This window comes from Lagenorhynchus albirostris, chromosome 4 (assembly GCF_949774975.1).
Source record: "Lagenorhynchus albirostris chromosome 4, mLagAlb1.1, whole genome shotgun sequence".
Lineage (NCBI taxonomy): Eukaryota > Metazoa > Chordata > Mammalia > Artiodactyla > Delphinidae > Lagenorhynchus > Lagenorhynchus albirostris.
Genome location: NC_083098.1, coordinates 31504283 through 31531731, shown reverse-complemented (window position 1 = coordinate 31531731; position 27449 = coordinate 31504283).

The window sequence follows — 27449 nt, the reverse complement described above, 5'->3', positions numbered from 1 at the left end:
TAAGTGATCTGCCCTTGTGCCCTGTGTCACTGCTCGACGGCATCTCCTGTCCCTCAGCCTTCCTTGCTCTGATCCAGCCACACTGGCCTCAGGGCTTTTGCACTGGTTGTTCTCTCTGCCAGGTATCCATATGGCTTGCTCCCTCAGCTCCTTCAAGTCTTTCTTTATTCAAGTATCACTTTCCCAGTGAGGGCTCCTCAGCCACTCTATTTAAAATCAATCTCTCACACACATACACACACACACACACACACACACACACACACTTTATCTCCATCACACTTGCCACCATTAGCAGGCCATATACTTTACTTTTTTATTTGCTTATTGTCAGTTTCCCCCAACAAAGAATCTGAGCTCCATGAAAACATGTGGTGTCATTATGAAAATAAGGATTTTTGTCTGTTTTGTTTACCAGCCTATTTGCAACGCCTAGCACAGTGCCTGGCACAGGATAAGGTACTCAACATGTATTTTTTGAAAGAGTGGATGAATTCTCATATATCCTCAGATCAAAGCTAATTCCTGTTTTACAGGTGGGGAAACTGAAGGTGAAGCAACCTGCCTGAGGTCACACAGCTTGTCCCTCATGTGCTCCCCTCATGACAATGACTGACGTTCTGTCTGTACCCCCTGAAGGGTCCCTCCAACCATCATGATGCACCTGCTCCACAGCCCACTTATGTCTCCAGGCAGAGGACTTCCAGAGTGTGCCAGGCCCCACAAAATCAAGATCAGCGAATTCCTAAGATGCCGTACGATCGTCAGGCATAACTTCTAGGAATAGCAGCATCTACTCCCATCTAGGCCAGAAAAGCTCAAAAAGTACAGATTCAGCACGGACCCTGGGTCAGCGTGCAGAGGATAAGCTACCTCTCTGCCTGACAGAGCTGGGGATGACAAGTTTGACCTGTTATTTTGACTTAGAATGGAAGGTGAAGATTCTGACAAATAAAGGCTGGGCTTTTAGCAGATTTCTCATGGTTATGGTCAAGACGTTACGTTTTAAATTTAATTTTGACAAGAGATGTAGAACAGAAAGAAAAGTGTTTTAAATATTTGCTGATGGTCAGGTACGAAAAAAAAAAACCTTTTCTTTTTTAAAGCATGAGTTTGGAACTACCGGTACACATTTTTTTAAATTTTTTAAAATTGTGATAAAATATCCATTATATAAAATTGACCATCTTAACCATTTTTAAGGGTACAGTTCAGTAGTGTCGAGTATATACACATTGCTGTGCAACAGATCTCCAGAACTTTTTCATCTTATGAAACTGAAACTTTGTACACACTGAACAACAACTTTCCATTCTCCCCTCCCCCTAGCCCCTGGAAACCACCATTCTACTTTCAGTTTCTATGAATTTGACTATCCTAGATGCCTCAAAGAGTGGAATCATCCAGTATTAGCCTTTTTACGTCTGCCTTATTTCACTTAGCGTTGTTTTCTCAAGGTTCGTCCATGTTGCCGAATGGACACACTTTTTGAGATCCACTTCTGTGTAGGCTTTGTTTGATTGGACTGGGCCTAAAGTTCAGAGGCTATTTTTAGAGATGTTTAATTTTTTCATAAGCATTTTGTCTGTATTTATGATAAGAAAAAAAGATGCTTTGTTTATAACCTCTCTGTTCAAATAGCGAGGCTTACCACAGAGAGTACTTTTCCATTTAATTATACTTTTTCCATTAAAATAAGATCATTTATTAAGACTATTAATCATCAATAAATAGAGAACTGTATTTAAATAAGATGTACAGTACCCTGCAGGTTTTAGAGTAGTGGTTGTCAAACTGTCCCCAGGTCCTCAGAGACATGTCAGGGGCCACTGAGGAGGGGACTGGGAAAGTTAAAAGCCCACCTCACAGCCCCCCACCCAGCTTTAATCAGAGCAGCTCTAGTTGTATGTCCCATATTGTGGGCTCGTGCATAATATTTTATTTGAATAAAAAGTTTCCATAGTATGGTGTCGTTAGTGCTGTCCACCAAATATCCTGGTCCTCCCCACTTCCAGGCATGTGGGAGAGTTGTACTTCCTAAATTTTTGATGGTTGATAGAACCATGGGACTGATTCTGGCCAATGAGGGTGTCCTTCCGGCCTGGAGCATTTAATTCCCAATGCAAGGCCACCCTTGCCCCTGCTTTTTCCTTTTGCTGTGGTGTTACAGACTGCATGCTTGTGTCCTCCCAAAATTCATATGTTGAATCCCTAATCCTCAATGTGATGATATTTGGAGATGGGGATTATGGGAGATAATTAGATCATGAGGATGGAACCCTCATGATGGGATTGATGCTCTTATAAGAAGAGACAAGAGAAATCTTTCTTCCCTCTGCTCTAGGCTATGTGAGGACACAGCAAGAAGATAACCATCTATGAACAAGGAAGAAGGCTATCGTCAGGTGCTGAATCTGCCAGCACCTCCATCTTGAACTCCCCATCCTTGAGAACTGTGAGAAATAAAAATGTGTTGTTTTAAGCCACTGAAATTTAAGGGTTGATTTGTCACTGCAGCATAACCCAGCCTATCCTGACAGATACACATAGCTTTTAAAAGTGTGAAAACCACCATTTTGGGGATATAGGAATGCTTATGTTGATTCAGGCACCTCTTCACTAATCTTTAACTCTTCTAAATACTGCTTCATCCCATCTCACTTTCTGTGGCCTTAGGTTGAACTAGGGTTTACTTATCTTTTCTTTCTCTTAGATGCTCACCCTCCACACTTGACTGGGACTCTAGAATTTTTAGGAGTTTCACCAAATAGTTAACTTTTGTAGCTTTTCTGCTGCTGCAGATTTTAACTCTTTCCAGAAAAGGAATCCTTTGATTGTCACAGGCTTTCTCATTCAGCAAATGCTGCTCGGTAATATTGATACTTCTCTCCAGCGCTCTACTCCCACCTCGACTGTTTACATGAGGGAAACAGTTCCAAATCCATTTCTTCCAGCCTCATGGTAAAGCCACAGAGACAGAGAGAAAGGAGAGGAAGATGAGGAGGAAGAAGGAGGTAAATAAGAAGAAGGAGGCAAGAAATGCTTTTGGCAGCTGGGTTATGTTGCTGGCCTCCTCTTCTAATCATGGGCTTCTGAGTTCGCGTGGTTCTCCTGCATGAGAATCACGTGATGAGCTTGTCCAAAATGCAGGTTGCTCTTCAGCCCCCACTGGGAATATTGGCGTGATTCCCATACACACTAAAGTTTGACTAACACTTTAAAATCATTCTAATACAGCTCCAAAAACATTCTTTTCTTCGTAATGTTGGACAATTCCATTTTTTTCAGCCTAATCTCAATATCCAAATTACTTTCTGTTTTAAAAAATTGTTGTAGTCACTTAATTCTCAGCCTACTTCAAAACTCAGCTTTTCTAATATATAGTTAAACAGAATATACCAATATTTTGAAATGGAGAGAAAAAGTGGTAAGTTCACATTTTGCACACTTATTCTTTATACTTCAAACTGTTGAATTCTTAAAGACACATTAAAACAAAAACATAAACAAAGACAACCTCAATAACTGATTGCAGTGAAGCAAAGTGAGCATGAGATTATCATAGAAGCAAGACATTGGTAGCTGGCATTGATCATCAATTACATGTCCAAAACTTGACATGTATTATCTCATGTGATCCTCATAACCGTTCTTCGAGGGTGGAATTATTGTGCTTATTTTACTAGGTTCAGAGAGGTGAAGTCACTTGCCCAGGGCCACACAGCTGGTAAGCAGCAGAACATGACCTACATGACTTATACCTATAGCCACTAGCCTTCAAAATCCCTGTCCTCTACACCAAACAATTTGCCTTGTGAGGAACTATCTGAGACATCTGAGGAACACCAGAACAGGGGAGGGAAAATTCAGGCAGAATGGGAAAAATGTCCCAAAGGGTATCTCCACCTAGACCAAATCATCCTTAGTTTACAAGACAGACGGCAGGCTATGGCATGAAAAAAAGAAAGAAAGACTGTATTGCAGACTAGCATCTTCTCTGAAAGGATTTGCCTGGTCAGGGGGAAAAAGCCACTTCAAATATGGATGTTATTTCATTTGGTCAAAGTAGGTCAGAAGAACTGGGCAGAGTGAGCCGTGTTGGATGGAGGAAATTAAAGTAAGTTGGAAAGAGCACAATAATGCCACAGCATTTCTGTTCACCTGGGTAATATCACGACTCTCCACTGAGGCAGGGACATTTACAGTTTCTATATGAAATGTCATCAGGACAGGCTGGCCGACAGAGTCCATCCTAGAAATAACTGCCTACATGGAGAAAATTCTATATGCTCTTGCGTTTCTAATTCTATTCCTGCAGGACTGGGATGGGAAGAAAATAAACTCAGAGGGAATGTCCTCTCATTCACGGTCATTATTAACTGAAGATGCACGTTCTGGTGCATCCCCCAGTCACCGGATGGAAAGCCACTGGACTTTGCTCCGGGTACCCACACAACCAGCCTCGCCCATCGTTTTTATTAATATTCCTTTATTTAGGTTTTAATTTAGTTGGGTGTAGAATTCCCCGCTTTGTCTAATCTTCTTTAGCACGTTGCATGCTGTGGAGACATAATAAATGCTTATTGATAATGCTATTTCTCTGTTGTGGGTTTTCTATCCTTGTGATGAGTTGTCATTAGAGGGGAAATGTTTTGCAATAATAAGCGTCAACTTTTTAATTAAAACTATTATATGGAGTGTCTGCACTCCATATTAGGATACCATAGCGTTAATTTTTAGGGCTGATATATAGTGTGTCGGGGGGCTGGAGGGCACCAGTGTTCCTGGAGAGCCTGCATCATAACCTGGACGTCTTGCTACTTGGCATGCAGGAGGCACCTCCATTAGCTTCCAAAGCTGCTCCTGGTGTGGTTGTCTTGCTGACTGAGTCGTGTAGATCATGCAAATTTATTCTGATGGTTTACACTTTAATCATTCTCTCACGATAATATAATGGTAATTGGTGTCATTTAATCTACTGTGCTATTTAATGCCCTGAGACTTCTGGGGATTTCACACAACCCATCCAACCCTAACCTCCACTATTTATTTTCTCTGGGAAAGAAAAATGTCCCTTTTCCTCGGACACCCCAGCTTTTAAAGACACTGGCTGGGGTAGAATCCATCCTGCTGGTGTGTCCCAAACTGGAGAGAGGTTTTGCCTGCCTGAATTCTGAACCCCTTGGCTTTTGCACTTTTCCTAAGGAATTCTTGAAGTCACTGAGTTAATTTGTTTATGGGTTTTCCTTTGCTAGTTTTCCATCACCTCAGACTCTTAAGTGTTTGAGGGCTAAGATGAGCCCAGCACAGAGGTAAGGGGAGTTCCTCCCTAAATGTTGCACTTCTGGGACCCCACTCTGGGAAGCACAAACACACAAAAACACAATGCTTAGAGTTTGCCAACAACAAAAAAAAACCACCAGTGTAAGGACAAGGCATGGATAAAGGAATGAGGGGAAAGTTCAGGCTCCTCAGTTCAGATTTGTTCCTAAGCTGGGTACTCTGAACTTGGTCTTCCTCCTAAGCCCCCATCACTCCTGCAGCACAAAAGTGTCAGTGCAACACCTTATAAAAACCAGTAGTGTATGTATCACCCTCCCGTGGAAACAAATGACCATAGCAGAATGGGAGAAATAAATTCTTCAAGCACGTAAATAACCATTATGTGCATCTCTGCATGACTGCAAGGTATTGGATCCGGAACCTGACAAAACATTAGAAAGATTTGTAAATGGTTGTGGCTGTCGAGGTGGGAACTAGCAAACCACATATCTTCAGCATTTTCAAATTGATTTTATTTTTGTCAAAATGGAGTACCTAACCTTGATCTTTGCTTTCCTGAATGGAATAGAAACAAGATTCCAGTGGTCGTCTTTACTTTCCCAGTTACAGGTAGGATGCTAGCAGTGATGCAGTGGGTCCAGGTCCTGGTATGATTGATCATTGCCTCTGAAGATACGCCCTTTGGATGCGGACATGGGAGAAAGGGGCGGGAAGGGCAAACACCATAGCAGGCGTGGCTCTCAACTTCCTGTAGACCTGCAGTGTATGGGAAAAGCAAACTGGAAAACCAGCAGCATTAGGGGTGGGAGTGGGGACAGGGCAAAGATTGACTCTCTCTTGGGCAAAGGTGGATTATTTCTTACACAGGTTAATCAGATGTTTTGCTCTTCTCCTTTTGCTCCTCCCCTGCTTTTCTTTCTTTCCCTGATCACGAACATCAACCAGGAATGGTCAGTCTCCAGCACACCTGTCCCCATCTTCCCTTCCAACAGCCATGGTGGGTCCTCCTCATAGGTCATGGCACTCTTTCCCCTGAGCTCATACATGGTCTTAGAGCATTTTTCCCCATGCGTTCCAGCAACCTTTGGGCAGCAGTGAAAGCTGTTTTTCAGGATGGAACTTATTATCCACGCTGAGTAGACCCCAGACAGTCTAGCCAGTTTCTCTCTAGTTCACCACATATAATAGATGCTCAAAAAATACTTGTTGAGTGAAAGAAGGGCCATGACTAGCAGTAGAAGCATGGTAGATTCAACTGGAAACTTACAGATAATCTTGGAGGATGGAAGATGAGATTCTAAGATAATATTTTTGAAATCTTGAGGTGCTTTTTAGTTCATCTGTTCCATTCGTTATCAAAAGCATAACTAGCTATGGTTAGAAAATAAGCCAGCAACCCATGTTTATGTTAATATTCTAAGAAATCAACAATATAAGATTTTGAGAAATTGTATGAGATTAGCTAATGTCAACTAAAATAACATTTTTAATAACATTAAATGAATACTTGTTCATGATAGAAAATATGAAAAATAAACTAAGAAATTAAAAATCACAAATAGTTCTACTTAACATATACTAGCATGATTTTTAATATTTGAAATTTCCAGTCATTTCTGGAAATACATAAATATATCTTTACAATGATTTCTTTACCTTCCTCCCTCCCTCCTTCTCTCTCCTTCCCTCCCTTCTTCCTTCCCTTATTTCTTACTTTCTTTTCCCTATTTAAACAAAATTAATATCATTCAATGTGGTTTTGTAACCCACATTTTTTAACTTAAAAATACATGCTGAGCATCCTCCCAGGCAAATGTCTACAATTTAGTTCTCAGAAATGAATTTCTAGTTTTCTATCAGAAGGCAATTTTCTCTTCGGGGTCAAATGCTGGATAGGAACCAACCAACATTTTTCAGAAAATGCTTTCACATAGGCATTTTAAAAAGAACTATCCACTATCTCTCGTCTCCCTGCCCCAAATAAATAAGAAGTTAAAAATGTCCGCTACCATTGAGATGACATTTAAATATCGATAGTTCTATTGGTAAGAAGTTCGTGGTTGTGTAAAAAAATGGAAATGAATGCTCGTCTTTCCTGGATGCCTATTTTTTTTTTGAAAGATCTTGAAGGAGGAAAACAGAGAACAGTGTCCTCTTGTCATGGGCGTAGCAGCAACTTGGGGTGCACCAGCTTCTCAGGATAAGCGCTGGCCCTGGATTTTGGAAAGGCTGCCCCTAGCCACAGCAGGAGGCCTGAATAGGTGTGTCTCAGAGACCACTTGGAGACAGACCCAGAACCCTCAGAGTCTCTGCATTTTCTGCAGCAACAGCTGACATGGTCTGACCCTGGATCACCCTCCCTGCAGGTGACAAGAGCAGTGAGATCTAAAAATCTGAGACCACTGCTTCAATAAGGCAGGAAAGAGGAAACCTGACTTTGGAGGATTTTATGCAGAAGATGCTTCCGGGAAACCAGAACTAATCAATGTCAATGGACTGATTCTATTCTATGCCATTGAGCAGAGCACTGAAGGTCTCTCCTGAGGTCACAGAGTACAAAAGAGTAGGACCGTATCCAGTGCTCAGAAATCAGTGGTGATCTCTCCTTTGAAGCCTCCACAGAGTGCAGACAGGAAGCCAGGGTATGTATGCCTTTAACTCTTTGCTTGACCTACCTGTTTGATTCCACAAAGGTAACACATCTCACTTATCCGAGGTGAGCTCTTTAATGCCCCCTGCCTACAGGGAGGGCCATACCTAACAAACCCAGCCCCTAAGGCAGCTGCCTGCCCCGCTCAAGTGATTTCCCAGGAAGGAGGTTGTTCAAAGACCCCTGGCAACCTTTCCAGTGGCTCATGACATCAGTAGGACATAACCCTAACCACTCCCGCTACTGAAAGATGGTCTCTGGCCTTGCCTTCAGCCTAAGGGAATGCTATCTTTGCAAAACTCTTCCTTGGTACCATCAACTCAGGCATTCTTGTCTTGGCAAAGGATTGCTTCATTTCTGGCAACAGAAACCTACTCCAGCTGGGGGAAGGGAAAAACTTTTTTTAATGTTAGGATACAGACATATCTCACAAAATGCAAGGGCAGTAATGCAGCCGGGTCTCATGAAGGCCTGTCAGCTGTAAGTTGCAAATGTGTTTGATGTAAGTAACCAGAACAAATAGCAACAAACCAGCTGGACAATGACAAAAGCCAAAATAACCAGTAATATTGTCTTAAACAATCAAAAGGCTTATTTTTCTCATGAAATAGTTTCAGAAGTATAGGCCGTCACTCATGTCATTAGGAATCCAGAGGTGGGACTTCTGTCCTCGTGGTTGCAAGGTGGCTGCTGCCCATCGAAGCATGGTGTCCGTGTCCCAGTCCGGAAGAAGAGGGAGGGTAAGGGGCAAAGGGTTTAAAGTGAAGAGGGATGTTGGACACAGCTAACCCTTTGGAGTGCTCTCCTAGAGCCTCCATCTATGATTTCTCCTTGGCCGGAAGGTAGTCACATGGTCACTTGAAAGAAAGATGAGAGAAAGTTCAGCTGAAAAAAAGATGAGGAAGCTATTTTTTTAGTAGACACATTGCTACCTGGAGTACAGTCTGATATCTGCTGGTAAAGAAGATAGAGGAAGGGATACTGGGTAGCAGTCATCTCCTGATGTATAACAAACTACCTCCAAACCTCATGACTTAAAACAATTGCCACTTTATTTTTTCATGACTCTGTGGGTCAGGGCTTAGGATGGGTGACTTGTCTCTGTTCTGCAATGTCTGGGGCTTCAGCTGGAATGGCTCAATCATGGGTCAGCTCTTCCTTCTCTTGGTATCAACTGGGGTGGCTGGACTGGGGTTGGGGAATCCAAGATAGCCACACACACACACACACACACACACACACACGTCTGGGGCTTCGTGTGGCTGAGGGCTGGGGCCCCTCTGTTCCCCTTCACACACACTCTCTCTAGTTCGTGGTCTTTTCTCATTCTGTAACCTAGTCTGTGCGTCCTAACATGGTGGTTGGCTTCCAAAAGGATGGAAACAGAAGCTGCAGGGCCTCTGAAGGCCTGTCCCAGACATCACACAGCATCCCTCTCAAAGCATGCTAGTCAGACTTGCAAAGCAAGTCAGAAGCCAGCTGGGGACTTCCCTGGGGCCCAGTGGTTAAGACTCCATGCTTCCGATGCAGGGGACACAGGTTCAATCCCTAGTCAGGGAAGTTCCACGTTCTGCACACACTGCAACCCCCGCCCCCCCACCCCCCGCAAAAAGAAAAAGATAGTAAACAGAAGGCAGCTGAAATTCAAGGGGAAGGCAAGCAGGTGCCCCCTGATGGGGAGGCCTTTGCAGAGAATCTCCCAGCCGGCCGCAGGCACTGAGGCTGTTCTCTCTTCCTCTCTGGCCACCTGGCACTTTGCCTCTGCCTTTCTCTACAGATCTGTTTATTCTTTCTCAGCTTTCTCTTTTTCTCTGAGCACCCAGTTCAAACCTAGCTGCCCTAGAAAGGTGTCATCAGCCCTGGATTCCCCTTCCCTCAATGAGTTTTGAATCTAAAGCCAACTAACTAGAGTTGCTGAATCCCTATTTCTCTAAGAAACAGTGTAGGGACAGGTAAGAAATCACTAGGCAGTCCTTTTCTGTAGGCCAGAAATTGCAGTCCCTTTAGGTATTTCATGAACGTTTCTCTATAGCTCATTTGGGAACTGAGCTTCCAGGGAAAGGCACTGCCCTACAGCAGGTACTCTGTAGCACGCGTGGACGGGGATGATGCAACTAGTGGTGTGAAGCCATGTGGAGAGCTTTTAAGAAGTAGTTTGGGAAAATCTAGTTTACATTTTAATCTTTAATGTCTAAATCAAAAGAAAAACCCATTTCCATCCGATTTCATTGTTTTCCAATGGGTGAGGGGGTGATTTCTTTTTAATCTTGATGCCTTCCCCCACACACGCACACACATACACACACACACACACACACACCCCGTCCATGGTCTGGCTCCATTCATTTATAGAGGCTACTGTTCCCTATAAAAGCGTGTTTCCCTAAATAGCAGAGCACCAGCATCAAAGAGATCATTCAGCCTGACCACGTGATGGGGGTTGTGTGTGTGGATAACCACCAGCTTTATGAAAATGCTGTAGAGATGTCCTCCCGGTCCAAGGACGGGTGACAGAGATCTACGCACCTCCCTAAAGCGGAAAACAACGGTAGTAGAAGTTCTTAATCTGAAGTCCAAGGAATGTGTGAACGTCCTGAAATTATATACAAATTTTAGCACATGTGTTCATTTTTCTGAAGCTGGCCTCAGCAGACTCCCAAAGGGGCCTATGAACAACCTCACTCATGCCCCACCTCCGTCACCCCCCAACCACCACCGCCAAAAGCCAACACCTATCGAGAAGGGACACCCAGGGGGTGTGATGACTGAATGCCAGCGGGACATTGATTGGGGTCACTTTTTCCATAAGGGTCTGCTTGCAAGGGGTACTTATTGCTGGCATGTGAGGGGCAGATGTAAAAACAGTCATCATCAGAAAACCAGTGCAGAGGGGTCTAGAGCCCAGTGAAAGCACGAGGCCAGGACTGGTGGCTGAACATTCTTTTACTATTGACACAGAGAGGAGAGGTACAGCCTTTCAAGCTTGGTAATCGCAGCAAAGCCTGTCTGCTTCATTGCTTCCCTGAGGATGGACTAACAGGTCTCAACCAGCAGCGCTTAAGCCTTGCCGTGTCCTAGATGCGCTTGAACTCAGCAGTTCAGTCTCCAAGCAAGTGGGACCCCGCAGACCCCTCTGGGTCCTCCTGTGTCCTAGGACAGGGGCTGTGAGAAGCAGGAGGTTGCTGGACTGGGCCTCCCTCCACCCTCAGCGACTCCCCTTCCTTCTCTGCCAAGTGTGGCTGGGATAAATGCCCTGTATAGCAAACGGCATAAGCCCTGCCAAGAGTCACAGGCTGCCTCTCCCCACTAAGCCTTCTGCTTAAGGTAGGTTTGTATATTCTCAGATCTCAGATGCTCACGAGCGATCTGGCTCTCTGCTGGATGTCCCTTGACCTCCATTGTTAATGCTTCTGCTACTTTATTGGAGTTTGGAGTTGGGTTTGGGTCATTGGAGTTTGGGTCAGATTTACTAAGCATATCCGGCAAAGACCCATGAGGCAAACCTAGCAGAAAGGATGCACCTGGAGAGTGCAAATAACAAGGGGAAATTTGAGAGAATTCACTTTCTTCCTCCAAACAGGTGTTCTCCCATCCTTTTCACTGAGGCTGATTTTTGGAGAACGAATTTCTTCTAGGTAAATAGCAACGGGGCCATCAATTTCTTGTCCACGGCAGCACCTTCACCATTCCCATCCTTCACGCAAACACGTGAATGCTTTGCCTAAATTGCACATTTTTCATTTAGCACGCCGTGAAAGCCTGCTGTGTCACCTGCTCATGACCGTGAGCACGCTGTGCAAGCCGGGGATGGTACCGAGCAGCTCCACGGAGGCGCGCCGCAGCAGCAAAAGGAGGTGCTCCGGCATGCCCAGCTGTCTCCAGGGAGGGAAGTCAGCTTCCAAAATTAGGCTTTGAAAACCTGCACGTTGAGGAACAAATTTAGAAACTTACACGCATCCATCTTAGAAAGTTATTATTATTTTTTTAAGATGCATTAAAAAGAGTTTCTGGAAGGGAACGAAAGTTTGCCATATCCCCTTCTAAAGCTGAGACCTTTAGCTCTGGCCTGTTCTGGATTTCAGCTGACTTCTTAGCTGTACCCAGGGAGTCAAGAGGAAGCCTCAGAAGTCACCTGCTTCCCTGGGGCCCATGTGACTCATGGGTGCAAACATTTCTATCATTCTGAACTTTCATATATATATATACCTCTATACTCAGTTCTCCCAGAAACCCTATGCAGCAGGTGTTAAGAGCTGCATTTTCCAGGTGCAGAAACGGAGGCTCAGAGAAGCAGGGATACTTGCCCAAAGCCCTACAGCTGAGAAGGGGGCAGAGCCCGGTTTGTCTGCAGGTCTTCTGAATTAAGTCCACTCCAGCCCACGGCAGCCCCACTCTCAGGCACCTCAATCTGGAGTCCAGCCTTTTCCGAGAAGACCTAAGGTGCTGCATACTAAGATTGGAGGAATTTCATCCCCCACTATCTTTTCCTTCGGCCTTGACTGAATGCACCTTATTCTTCAGTCTCTTGGCTGGGAGAGGAAATAATAATGACAGTGTTCTGAGACGTAATTAACAAATGTCTTTAACATTTGGCTGCCCGGGGCAAAGGTTCTATGCTACAGTATTCTCAGAATAGTCTATGGACAGAGACTCCAGCTTTTCGATTGCAAGAATCTTTAACTCAAACGGGATCGGGTGATGGAAGGAGAAGTCTCATCCTATGCAGCCAGACTGGGAAGAAAGATGGGTGTCAGAGAGCAGAGAGCCGGAGCTGGGGGAGGGAAGCTCGCGGCCACAGTGAGAGGGGAGTTCCCAGGAACCCGGAAGGTATGACTTGCGGCCCAGCCCGCTCAGCTGCTCCCACCCAGCTCTCAAGGAGATGCAGTTCTGGCGGCACCAGGGGACTGACGGGTGACCTTGGTCGGGAGGCTTGCTTCTTCCTTGTGCAACAGCGTTGGCTGGGGGAAGCACCGCCCACTGAGATTTGATGTCTCAGCCTCCGTGATAAACAAGGCTAAACAAATTAGCCCGGAAAAAAAAAACTCAATTGAATTTTTATAGAGAGAATGTTTTGCTTATCTCATCTTTGCTAACAAAACCAAGACAATTCTGGAGTTGTCCTGGGCTTTCTTTCCCCTTCTCTTTTACAAATCACCCACAGTGCGTGCTGTGGAGAGATGCCCGGGCAGGAGCTTGTGCTGTGGATGCCATCCTGAGCCTGCTGTTTCAAGGCCTCCTCGGAGACTGCTTTTTATTTGCCATCAAAGCCTGGGGATTACTTTGATACACTGGCCACGTGGCTTAACATCCTTTCTAACCAGAATCATAATCCTGGGGAAGGGGAGGAACTGGGGGATCACCAGGGTCGGGTCCGGTACATGGTGTATATGTTCAAGGGATTTCCTTGAGCCTAGAAAATCCCGCCCCCCCCCCCCCCCCGCCCCGATCTCAGACTAGGACAAGCACAGCTTCCAGAGAGGGGAGAGCAGGAGACCGCGCCTTCAGGGTGGGGAGCTGAAATTTGCATACGATGAGGTTGGAAACGGCAAGTTTTCAGTTTCTGTTTATTCACTCCAATGGTCTGGCAGCAGCATGCAGGGGCCCTGAGATGTGCTCCCGGGCTGTTATCATCAATGTCTTTGATGATTCTGCCCTGACCCCACGGGCCACAAATCTCTCTGCTAGATGCTGTCTGGGAGCCCCGCTGTGTGGGAACTGGGTTGGCTCAGTGCAGACTGGGCAGGGGCTCCGGGTTCAGGAAGCCACTGAAAGAGGTGGCCAACCCATTTCAAAAGTTGGAGCTGAGAGAGAGAGACCTGGAACAGCAGAACTGCTTGAAATTCTGCGGGCCTGCCGGTTTTTTCTGAAGGGGTCACACCAGTGATGGGAGTGGAAACGACCGGCAGCTAGCTCCTGGGAGAGGAGGAGGCTGGGAAATAGGACCTCGGCAAGGGCAATGAGAAATGAGGTCCGTGGTTTCCTCTTTAGAAAATTCCAGCTCGGGGCCACGTGTGACCGCTGTTATGATTGCGCCCAGTAGGCAGAGGCCACCCACCCAATCAGCCTTGACCAGGATCAAATCCAGCTCCGGGGAATCTAAATGATGTGTCTCACCCCTACTGTGTTTCGGCCTTTCATTATCAAATAGGGTTTAGGAGTGTTTGTGGAAGGATTTTTCCCTCTCCTCCACTCACCCCACTGATACCTGTTCCTCGGGTAAGGGAGGATTTTCTGCTGTTGGGGAGTTCTAGGGACTCCCTTGCAGTTTCCTGACTGTAGCACATTCTGTCTGTAACAAGTCAAAGCAGGGTGTGGTCCTGGGTATTCCAGCTTGGAACTCTGGGCCCAAGCTCGCCCGAGGTGTCCGGGGTCAGAAGTGTGAGGGCAGAGGAGTGTGTATGTGTGTGTGTGTGTGTGTGGTGGCAGTGGGGGGTTCAGACGAACAGCTCCTGGGCCCTGAGCAGAGCCATGGACACCTCATCCCTGACTGCCTTTTGTCACTGACCCAGCACACACAGGAGACATGGGGTTCACTTTCTCTGGGTCACCGTTTTCTTGTCCCTTAGAAATGACTCCTTATCCTGGCCGGTCACCCTTGTAGAGTCATTTTAGATTGATTTTGTAAAGCTGGCAGGCAGGATCTGGCTGTGCCGCTCAGCAGAGCTGCTAGGGAAAACTTGCTAGAACCGCTAAAGACTATTAGGGTGACGGGTCAGCCGTGGCCATGGAGCATGACAGGTCAGCAGAGCTGTGGTCTGGAGCGTCCTGAAGTCCTCTGGGCTCTAGAGATGACGGCAGCTCAGCTTGTGTCCCGTGGGCTTGGATTGCTAAGCACAGTTTACACTTCCTGAGGCCTTTCTAGGAGCCAGAGATGGTTCCAGTCAATCCTCTTGAAAGCCGTCGGAGGTATAAGCCTTTCTCTCCACTTTGCAGATGAAGACCCGCTGGGCCATGATGAGGTTCAGGATCTTTCCTGTGGCTGTGCTGTTAGCAGTAGGCAGAAGCAGGACGCAAACACAGGAAGTCCAGTTTCAGAACCCGAGGGTTGTAGGAAACGCCCTATGGAAGGGTGAGGTGGCAGGAAGAACACAGCCAACACCATCACATCACTTGGGTGCCCCTTCACCTCCCATGGATCCCTCCCCTGTATAATGTGGGGCTTCCCAAAGGTCCCTTCTATCTGCAAAAATCTAGAAAGTTGTAGTTTTGGTGTTGTTGGGGACAAAGTCTTCCTGTAGAGCAGACTGGACAGTCACCAAAAACAGAAGCAGAAGAAACTTAGATGTTGTAGCAACCACAAGCAAAGTTGCCACCACAGCTAACATTTATTGGCGCTTGCTGGGTGCCCGGCACTGAGCCTTTTGTGGGCATGGTTTCATTCAGTTGTCACAACAGACCTGCGAGGCAGTTGCTAACACAATCCCTATTTTATAGATGCAGGAACTAAGGCCCAGAAAGGTTAATTAACTCACTTGAGGCCACACAGCTCATAAGTGACGGAGCCTGAGGCATCTCTCCCTGCCCTCTCTGCCCACCAAGCACATTCCCTCCCACCTTACTTCTGATGCCAGCACATGCAAGAGCTCCAGAGAAGACAACATTTGGGGTTAGCACAAGAACAACCTTCCCAAATGCAGTTTCCACCCCCAGCGGGTGATAGATATTTAGCCTCTAGAGACTTCCTTTCAGGCTGCTGGGGGCTGAAGATGGGACTTGAGAATGGGAGGGCAGCCCTGGGAGACTGTCACCCGAATAGGTCAGTTTCAACAGGGAGGCTTTTATCTGGCTTCTACCTTTAGGCCTCTTAGAGAACCACATCTTGGAAATTAATGTTGGAGGGATCTGTCCCCGCTTTCTTCCTCTTCCATTTATATTGAATTTAAATTTTGGCAGAGAGGTGGAAAATGAATTGGTCTTGCATTGTGGTTAATTGTGGTCAATATTTTCCAGGCAATATTCAACTGCAGACTGGAAAACTAGTGTAGGTCCCGGGAGCAGAGAAGGAAGAGGAAAGAACTGATGTCCCAGTGATGAAAAGGGATGAGGAAGAGAGTGGGCCTGAGACAGTAAAAATGCATCCTTTTGGTCACAAGATTACCTCCAGGGAGCCACACAGAGAGCTGAGAAGAGGACGCAGGGTGACACCCTGGGGGACTGTCGTGTTGGCCAGGGCAGGCTACCTGTTACCGACAAACAACCTCGAAGCTCAGTGGTGGCCTAACCCCCCAACTTTATCTTTCTCTAACCTCAGTAACATCACAGCCCAATAGTTAGCATCTGGGCTGAGGGGAAGGTGGTGGGCTGCGCTCCCCTTAGTCATTTAGGGAGCCAGGCTCCTTCCACCCCTTGTGTCTCTGGCATTCCCCTCAAGGCTGGGAGTTCTCCACTCCATCCTCTGCACTCAACAGATGAGGGAAGAGTGATGGCGTGAAGGAGGTAGCCCTGTCCTAACCACCTCCATCACACCTCACACCTTGTCTCCTGTTCCAATGTGGAAACTGGTTCACAGCCCCACCTACATACAAGGAGACCATGAGTCAGCCTAGTGATGCTGCCAGGAAGATGAGAAGTGGGCTGGGTGAGCCCATGGCATTGCTCGTGCCACATTAACCTTCTGGGTTCCTCAAAAGTTGATCCCTGAGACCTTCTCTTCAATGCTAATAGGACCTACTACTGGAAGGTCTCAAAAAAGTCCCAGGGGACCAAATCCTTTTCCCTTGTCATGTGTCTAAGGGTACAGAGAAAAGCAATTTCGTGGTTTTGTGGTGCAAACGTGCTGTAATAGAAATCCTTCTGGAATTAGCGATCATGATATTCCTACGGACAAAGTCCCACGTCAGTCTGTGTGTTCCAAATGTAATGGTGTATTTAGTATAATCTATGGCTGATGGCTACACACTAACTTTCTGAGTTGGTCACCCGTGCTCACCTGAAGACAGACAAGTTTTGACCAGCAGTTCTCAAATCCTGAAGCTTTTTAGGATTAACTGAAAATGCTGTTAAAATGCAGATGTCTTTCCCACCACCCCAGAGATTCAGATTTGAGAGGTCTGAGGTGAGACCCACCACCTGCCTTTTTAAGAAGCATCTCAGATAAATCTGAGGAACACCAGAGATTGAGAAGCGTTGGATAAGACCATAGTTTAATCCCTCTGCAAGCAGATCATTTTGGAATATCCTTGAATTCAGAGAACCTAATACAGCTGATGTTACCTCAAAAAATAAAGGAGCAGACACGTAACTTGACATAGTACATTCCAATGGAAACACAGTCAGTTTTGGCCATAAGTCAGATGACATGGAAGCAAGTCTTAACTGTCACTAACTAGGTATGTGAACTCAGTTAAACAAAGCACTTATACAACACACTTCCTGTTTCTTCTTCAGAGCCTGAGAGCCTCGGTGGCCCTACACTTACCCGACAGAGTCATTTGGATGATCAAATACTTTTAAGCATAGCAGTACTTTGAAAACAATGAGTTTCTATTAGAGCAGCAGGTAATATCAACATTAGATAATCTGAGGGGGTTATTTACACTACAAAGGAATCATTTGCCTTACAAAGAGTTTCCTTAACATTTAAATGCTTGCTTACAGAAAATTAATTGGGGAGTAAGACCAGAGGAATGAACTGTTAATGCACTGTTAAAATATTAAGGTAATAAACCAGAGATCAAGGTTTCTGAAATGATCATCTAGGTCAGCGGGTTGAATTTAAGTATTCAATTCATATCTATCCATTGCTGAAAGCAAGGTACACCTCTAAATATATCTTCCTCAGAGCTGTTGTTAATGAAAGCAGAAGTTTCCCTGTTATTTTTGCATACATTTCTATTTTAAGTTTCCTTTCCCCTAATTTCTTTCCAATGTGCGCTTCTCAAGAACAATTTCTATTTCAAAAATGGCAGGTGGGCTTATCCCCCTCACACTTGCCTTTGTTCTCGCTAGTCCTTATCTTGGGTCCTAAATCCAGGTCCCTGAGAAGGACTGTGTTATGATGAAGCAGCTGGAGTAACAAGATTGAAAGTCTCCATCCTTTCACTCTGCCTCCTAATATTAAAGCCAGGGATACAGAACGGAGACTAGAATCCTGGGTTTCTAGCTCTGTTATAGCAGGTGAAGATGGTGTAAGACACAGACATTTTTAGGGGAAATTGTACATTAGGAATAAATGACTAGAATTGATTATGGACAGGGATAACTATTAAGTTCCATCCAGTCATTTGGTATGGCTATCTGGAAAGCTATGCTAAGAAGGACTCTGAAATCTTATCTGGGTACATCAGGAAAGAATGCCAGGATTGATTAGTAATGTCTGCCGTGGGCAAGGAGTGAGAAGGAGAAACCCTGTGCCATCTTTGACTAAGACAATGGCCAAGGAGTAGGAAGGACTGGAAGAAGAGTGAATAGATTTCTGAGTTCCCCTAGAAATGTACGACTAACTGGCAGAATATGCTATTTTCAAATTAGTGTTTCCCAAACTTTCATCCTCCAAACCCCACTTTCCATATTCCCTATCAAAACAACAGCACATCATACATTTTTTGTAATTTGTTTCCTTGCTCTTATCTTACAGCTCAGACCTCCCTCTCACTATTACCTTCAACCTTGTGAACTCCTTGAAAATTACCTCTGGCCCTTGGGTGTCCCTTATTTTCTTTCCTCCCACCTCAAATTTCATAGTATATGAATGCATGTCAGATATCTGTTAACCAGTTTAATTTTTATTTAATCATTTGACTTGCATTTGACTGTGATTCACCTGTTTTCCCAGCCCAGATTTTGTCATCCTTAGATAGTGAGGCCCTAGAGGGAATGAACCACCCTGGATGGTGTTCTTTGTATAGAACTTTGGAGTGGCTGCTGTGGCTGTCTGCCCAGGTCCCTACTTTCAGTCCTGAAATACTCATTTCCCCAGATGCTGTGGGAGTTCATGCCTTTTAGCTCCATGATGAAGGGCGCCATTTTCTCTCCCCACCCATTAGCTAAGATGGCAGCTTGGATAGAGAGACTGTCGTGAGTTCCAGTCCACCCGCTTGGGTTCCAGCTCAACCTCTCAGGTCCCAGTTTGTCCTACTTTCCCCACTTCACTTCCATCTTCTCTCTTTACTGCCCGTCTTTCAAACTTCAGTCTCCAGCATCAAACAGAAACAACGGTCTCACATGAACTATGTAAAAGTCTCTACAATAGTATAAAGTCAAATGCCTTTAATAAATAAATATCTTATCTAGCTCCTTCTTCCTAATTACATCAGCTATAAATGTTATCTATGTATCTATCAATCCATTCCCTCCATCCTTCTACCCACATTTCCATTCTAGTGCTTCATCTTCTGGGATCAAACTCTGGTTGATGTAGTCATGTAGTCACCTTCTAGGAGCTGCCCTCAGACGAAGGGAACACTGAGCTCATAGTGACACCCTCTCCCCACCCTTAATGACTAGCTGACGTGGGGATATGATGGCCCAGCCATCTTGCTTCATAGTGGGACAACTCTAAAGGGGCTTCTAGCTCTTGAGCTCACTGTGGGGTTGGCTGAGGTCTAATATCACGGTCCAGCATCTCTCTCTGCCCAATTTTGCTTCTTTCAAACACACACACACACACACACACACACACCCCTTACTGCAGAGACTGATGCCCAGTGCATTCCCAATAAACTTCCTGCGTGCAAACTCAGTCTCAGAGTCTGATTCCTGGGGATGCCCAATGAAGACATGCTTACTTCAGTACCATTCCTTTCAGGCTAACACATTTTTATTTAGCATGTACTTGGAGCCAGGCACAGCACTAGGCACTCAAAGTACAAAAACGAATAAGACTCGGTTACTGCTCCAAGGGAACACATATCTAATGGCATCGGCAGAAACATGAGCAGATAGTTTCAAGATCTAGGACTGCCCAGGAAGCTGCAAGGGGAGCACAGAGCCCCTAAAGTTCAAGAAAGGCTTTCCTGGTACCCCTGAGCTGAGTCTGGAAGGACGAGTAAAAGTTAGCCAGGTGAGGTGGTGAGTGTACTCCAGACAGAGGGGACAACAAGGGCAAAGACAGGGGATCCCAACTGAGCACAGGGAATGCCACTGGTGCTATCAGAGAGTCCAGTATGAAAAGCTGTTATGATACGACGGGAGATGAGGAGACAGACCAAGACACTTGGACTTTACTTTAGGGGCAATGGAGAACCATTGAGTTTCAGCAGTGGGGCCACGTGGTCAGATTTCTGTGTAGATTCATCACTGGTGACTTTAAGAGGAGTGCAGTGGCTGTGGTGGCTTGGCACAACTGTCCCATCCTTCTCCTGGAGAGGCTTCCCATACTGCAGCTCTGCAGTGGCTGAAAAGCTACGAACTACACACGAGACTCCACTGCAGCGAGGATTCTGGATACGATTTAGGTGTTATCAGTTAGAAGTATCTGTCCAAGATCTGGAAAGGGGGAACCAGGCAAGGGCCGAGTCTCTGATGGTTGTGCTGTGCGTGGAGCTGGCAGGGTTTTCTGCAGGGGTTTCACAATCACAGTTGCTTCTCATTATGGCTGTTTGCCAATTTCCATGACTTCCTGATCATGCTGGCATCCCGATTATGGCAGCAGAGTCATGGTTCTGCAGCTGGCAGCCAAAGCACGAGCTTCTCTATTTGGCAAGCAGCTTCCTGATCGTGAAAGAGACGGTAGTTCTCTTGGTATCCACGTTCTGCGATGAGACTCCAAAGCCATTTTCAAAAGCTCAACCTGTTTCTTCAACTTTTCCAACAATTCTGTAAACCATTTAGTGCCCTCCATCTGTCCAGACTGGATGGAGTAGATGCTGTTCTTTGTACCTGAATCCTGATTGATACCCAGACAAGACTAAACGTCCAGGAGAGACGTGTCGCAGAGCTGTTACAAGTGTTCAGGCTGATGATGAAGAGAGATGTGGGCACAGAGAGGAAGGGACACATTGGAAAAACATTTGGGAGGTAAAATTAGCAGTACGTGGTGATTAATTGGGTGTCAAGAGTGGGAAGTGAAAAAGAATCAATGGCTAAGATGACTCAGTTTTCTGACTTGGGGAATCGGTTGGAGAGAAATCCAGATAACTCAGATCAGGACTTTTGGGGAGAAGCAAGCTTGGGGGTAAAATGACAAGTTCAGGTACCTACGGGGAATTCAAGTAATACCTTTTCCTCCTTTTTTATAATTAAATCAGCTGTAAATGCATACATAATTGCATAATTATTTATTAATATCCATTCCTTCCTGAATCTGTGAACTCCAAGATAGTATAAACTACATCTTCTTGGTCGGACTTGGCACAGTCTAGCCCAGAGTAGGTGTTGATAGACATCTGCTGAATGTTGGAAAAGTGAGTTGGATAATAAAAATTGTAGTGATCATACTCAGTGCTATCAAGATGAGCAGTCTGTGTGCCGCTGCTATGAATAGTAAGTAGACATTCAGCAAGAGCCCTGATGATGTTGGTGATGATGATGATGATGATGATGATATGTTTGACCAGGAACATCACTGTGGTTAGAAAATCAAGCCAGAAGAGCAGAATTTCATCAGCATTCCCCAGAAACCTAGAAAAAATAGGCCAGCATCTCCTACCTCAATCACAGTGTACTTCTGTTACATATTCATTAAGTGCCAATAGTGTAGTAGGCCTATTAGGAGGTTTTCCCAGGTGCTTTGCAAATGGAAAGACTTCTGTTGATCTGTCGTATACTTAGTGCAGTTGCCAGCTCTTGTAAATCAAAGCTGAAGTTGACTCCAGCGACTCAGAGGAGAGCATGCCCTCAGCCAGACTGATTTCCCACAGCTGCTCGCAGAGCGTGGCAGCAACCTGATCATTACGTGCAGTGTGGTGATTAAGCCGGGCTGTGATTGGGGCAGACATTGTCCCTGCTCGTTTTGCTCATTCCCTACCACGCTGTGTGCTCAACGCCTCCTTCTATGTGGGTGCTTGAGAGGCAATTCTCTGACCCATCAGACACGATGGTCCTTTTTCCTTTTTTTTTTTTTTTTTTTTTTTTGCAGTTCGCGGGCCTCTCACTGCTGTGGCCTCTCCCGTTGCAGAGCACAGGCTCCGGGCGCGCAGGCTCAGCGGCCATGGCTCACGGGCCCAGCCGCTCCGCGGCATGTGGGATCTTCCCGGACCGGGGCACGAACCCGTGTCCCCTGCATCAGCAGGCGGACTCTCAACCACTGCGCCACCAGGGAAGCCCACGATGACCCTTTTTAAAGCAACTATTTATTATGTTTTTTACCTTCCTGAAGTGAAATGCATACATTATATAACCTATATGCATACATAATTTCAAATAAATCAATATCTTGCCTAATGGTAATATCTAGGCGCTTAGAAAAATCATTTGATCATGATGATGATGATAAGGAACGGTTGGAAACCAGCCAGAGCTGTAGATTCATCAGCATTCTCCCCAAATCCAGAAAATAGGACACACATATCTACATAATGTAACATATAATATACAAGGAAGGTAATGCACAATAAAAGGACATGTATCTCAACACGCAAATGACCACACTGCTAGTAGTGAGGAAGTGCCTGGATGCTTGCACCCATGAGAAATTCCCAAGAACACACCAGCTACCAATGTAGACTGAGGGTATGTTACCTGGATGACCCCCAAACGATGAGTGGAATCACTGTCAGTGACACAATAGTCCTTTGATAAAGTTCCAAACAAAACAGAGTGGTCTTCCCTTGATTTACACAGTGGTTGCATTCTTGGGAAGCCAACTGTACGTTAAACCATAAACAAAATTTTTAAAACACTGTGTTTTAGGCTTCTAGGCTCAGATGACTGAAAACAGATTTTTCACCTACATAACTGTCCAGTAGGACAGACAGAGTTGTGTGGGATGCAGACAGCTCTTTGTCGTGAGAGCAGCCCTGGGCAGTGGTCCACTCGATGCTGGTAGCCACCCAATCACTGTGACCGCCAAGAACACTGCCCTCCCAAATTTCCAAATGCCCCTGAGGGGACAGTACCAGCCCCATTGAGAACCACAGTATTCCAGCGTGAGCTCCCTGTCACTCCATTCAGCAAACCGCCCACATGGAAAACATATGGAGTGTGGCGTGGGGAGCTAAGGTTTGGGAGGACGATAGGGAATTGTAATGGTTGTGAATCTTGCAACCTAGACATGAAGGTCAGTATAGTTGGAATTTATACAGCACACATTTTGCAGGTGGTTCGCCTCTGTTAAACTCATAAACAAGTAACAGTGGAAGCTCAGTTGCCATCATGTCTTCTGGTTATTTGGAGCTTATTCCTGGGTGAGTAGTTCAGCCTAAAGACTTGAAGTCACTATCTGGCTAGAAGTATCCAAGTGAAAAAATCGCTAAAAATGCCATCACTTATCAAAACACTTTGCAGCAGGCATTTTATCAGAGGTTAGGGAGTAATTGCTTTCATTCCAATTCTAGCCCTGCCACTCATTAGCTGTGTGACCTTGGGTGAGTTACTTAACATCTCTGTGCCTCGGCAAGGGAAACAGTGCTTCTGTTACATATTGTCAAACATATCATAGGGTTGTCATGAGAATTACATGAGTTTCTATTTGTAGAGTGCTTAGGATAGTACCTGGCATATATAGTAAAATAGCTGAATACATATATTTTCAAATCAGTGAAACAGTCTCATGCTTACGAAAAGTATCTGGATCAAATGAGGTGTAACAAGCAATAGTAAGGGTGGCAGATCAACAACAGAGCAAGGAAAGCGATGTCATGAAGCCATTCAAGACTGATTGTCAAGTTTGGAGGAGAGTTGGGTCCCAATGACTTGGCCTGGAAAAACCACGTGGAGAAGAGATAGTAAGAATCTGTATTGGTGAGACGAGATCAGGGAACCAGCCTGGCCACCGTGGCCTTGGGAAGGAGAGCCTATGGGAGACCAGGCTCCCGACCAGGGGCTGCAGGGGCCTCCTGCCCCCTGGGGAGCATGGGAGTCCCTCATTCGTGGACGTTCATTGACTGAGCACTTGTTGTGTGTGGGCACCTTGAGGGATGTATGTGTGTGTGTGTGTGTGTGTGTGTGTGTGTGTGTGTGTGTGTGTGCATTTTCTGACTTTCAGCGACTCCCAAGAGTTACTCTGTGTCCAAAATCATGTCACGAGTTTTAAATTTTGTGTAAAGAACATGGGACTGACTTTTTACCACACACCCTCATTTCTGTCCACTGAGGAGTTGTAATAAAAGTTGTTCACACAGCTTCCCCTCTGTGTCTGCTCCCTCAAAACATGGGGAATCCAGCCAGAACTACTCAGACTTCTGAAAATAAAAAAGAGAACAAATCTCAACAGTAGAGTCCCCAAACTGTGTAGGTGACACCGAAATATTGTTTAAAAAGGACAGTAGAAAAACTCTTCACTGGCCTAAATCTTTCAGTGTCCAGAAATTTCTACCACTTTGTTATTTTAAAAGAACCAGAACGTGTCCTGACACAACTATAAATAAAAGCTAAGTCAAGTTTTAAAAAAATGGATGTTAAGAAAATAATGTGTGAGCACTTAGAAGAGAAAGGAGGGATCCTTTTCAGCCCCCTTTGAGTAGGGTTTCTACACGTTTAAATAACCTGACCCTTTTTTACTGGGACAAGATGAAGGCAGACACAGTGGCCATTCCTGTGGGACACAGATGGCTCACCCAATAGCCCATGTGCAGTTTCCTCAGCACCTTTGTAGTTAGGATGGGGTCTGTGACCAGTTTTATTTTATGTTCTTGGTTTGCTTTTCTCACTTTAGAAAGCATCCTGCAACGCTTCGCATATTGGCAGTTGGAGAGCTTCTTCACTTTTTCTTTTATTGCTGTATATTATTCCATTGTACTACACATCCTAATTTATTTCAAATCTCCCCTTCAGTGAATATTTGGATTGTTTTCAGTCTTTTGCTATTCCACTGCTGTAATAAATAACCTTGTACGTATGTCAGGTATGTAGACTAGAGCCCCAGGAGCAGAATGGCTGAGGGAATGAATAAATGTTGCTATGCTTTGGCAGCTGCAGCCTAACTGTCCATCACAGCCCAGTGTGGCTGCATCCTCGGCCGCATCCCTGCCAATGATGCCTGAGCATGTCCGCTTCCCCAGAGCCTCACCAGCAGAGGATGGGCTCAAACTTTTTTGGATTCCTGCTAATATGATTGGTGAGAAACCACATTCTCACATGGTTTTTCATTTGTATTTACCTTGTCGTTAGTGAGGTTCAGTGCCTTTTAATATATTTGGGGACAATTTGCATTTTGTCTTCAGTGTCATGTCCTAAGCTCATTTTTCCTATTAAGTTCTTGGTCTCTTTGGTCTTTTTTCTCTATTTTCAGAGGCTCTTTATTATATAGGGAAATTAATAAGCTGAAAGTATTTTAACACTTTTTCTTTTGTCTTATGATGGTTTTGAAATTATTTTAAAGAACTAATACTATGGAAATAATTTTAATAAACAACTATATCGACTTCTCTATGCCTGCTGTTGATGATAAAAATAAATACGGGGGCTTCCTTTGAAAAGTAACCAGTCCAGAAGAAGAGCTTAAAATCTAGTCCAGTGTAAGACGTAATAATAATATCTGACATTTCTATAGCTCTCTACAGTTTACAAATCACTTTCACACTTTTCATCTTTTTGGTACCTCCCAACTCATTTGTCAGGTTGCATGAGTTAGGTTTTGGTTTGGCTGTAGTGAAGGAAAACTGAAAATAGCAATGCCTTAAACAAAACAAGTTTTCTCTGTTCCATAAATGTCTTGGTGTTTGGTCCAGGGCTGGTATTGGGGTCCATAGTGTCAGAGACCTAGGCTCTTTATGTAGCCTCAAGCTCACGACCCAAGTTAGTGCCCAAGGCACGTGCTTCCTGTCTCTTAGAGACAGTTCCAGGAAGCTGCTACAAGACCTATTTCACTTACATCCTATTTCACCAGAACTTAGTCACATGGATTTGCAAGGGAAGCTAGGATTTTCCCTGGTACCAGCTAAAAATGGGGGCTCTATTACAAATGAAGGAGAATGGATATTGAGGTTCAACCTAAAATTTCTGCCAGAAAAATACTAGGGAGGTATCATTATCCTCACTATAAAGCATTAAAAAAAGAGAAGGTACAACTCTCTTCCTAGTAAAGATGATGGATTGAGCACATTTCCTCCCTCCTGACACCTCTCACACAAATAGTAAAGGAAAGAAAGCATAGACTCATAACAGCCAAGAGCATGGAGAGGGGGCGCTGTCCGTGGATGAGTGACTTTAGCGAATTTCTGGCAGCCAAAACGTGCATGTGAGAAACTTTGATGGGGTTTGCCGTGGAGGATGGAGTCCATTTGCCCAGTAGAACCTGATTTCCCAGGTAAGGCAGAAGGGAGGACTGAGAACTAGAACTGAAAAAAGAGGCACTGATTAAAGGTCAAAGGTCTGTATATGAAATGATTGCTCCCCACTCTGGCTCTCCCAGAATGCCTGACAGACAAGAAATGATCACCATCACCCCCGCAAATTCATGTATTCCTAAAGAAATTAAACAAGGGCTTTCCTCGTGGCGCAGTGGTTGAGAGTCCGCCTGCCGATGCAGGGGACACGGGTTCGTGCCCCGGTCCGGCGGCTGGGCCCGTGAGCCATGGCCGCTGAGCCTGTGCGTCCGGAGCCTGTGCTCCGCAACGGGAGAGGCCACAACAGTGAGAGGCCCGCGTACCGCAAAAAAAAAAAAAGAAAAGAAATTAAACAAATGGTCTGAGAAGAACTTGGACAGTTGTTATGGTTATTGGTACCCCAGAATACAGTTCTTCTATTCTTTCTTGCAGAAGTCTTCAGAACAGAAGTCAATTCCCTATCTATCCACACTAAAGTCCCCCATTCAGCCAGCTCTGTGGACCCAGAGCCCCCAATCCCTAACTCCTCATTCTTAAATATCAATGGACATCAAGATTAAAAAATAACAACCTAAAAATGTCACCCTGAAGAAACAGAAATAATTCAAGAACAGGAGAGGAGTTTAAGAATAATTCTCAATAACTTCACAGTAAAGAGACTGTGTAATTTATCATCCAACCTGGGATAATTTTGAAAGCAATATGGGGAGATGTTAATAATTATGCCAGGACAACAGGTATAAACCATGCCTATCCCTGATATACCATCAAGATATACAATCGTTGTTACGGACTGAATGTGTCCCCTCACAATTTGTATGTTGAAATCCTAACACCTAAGGTGATGGTACTAGGAGGTGGGACCTCTGGAAGGTGATTAGGTCATGAGGGTTGAGCTCTCACCAGATGCTGCATCTATCAGCACCTTGATCTTGGACATCCCAGCCTCTAGAACTGCGAGATATGTGCTTGTTGTTTAAGCCCCCTGTCTATAGCATCTTTGTTATAGCAGCCCAAACTAGGATAGTCACCCTACTCCAGGAAGATTTGGACAGATATTGCATGTATAAATGAGAACAGAATGCTAAGGAAAAGGAACAATCAGAAACCACGAAGGAATTCTCAGACATTAGAGAAAGTGATTGCCAAAT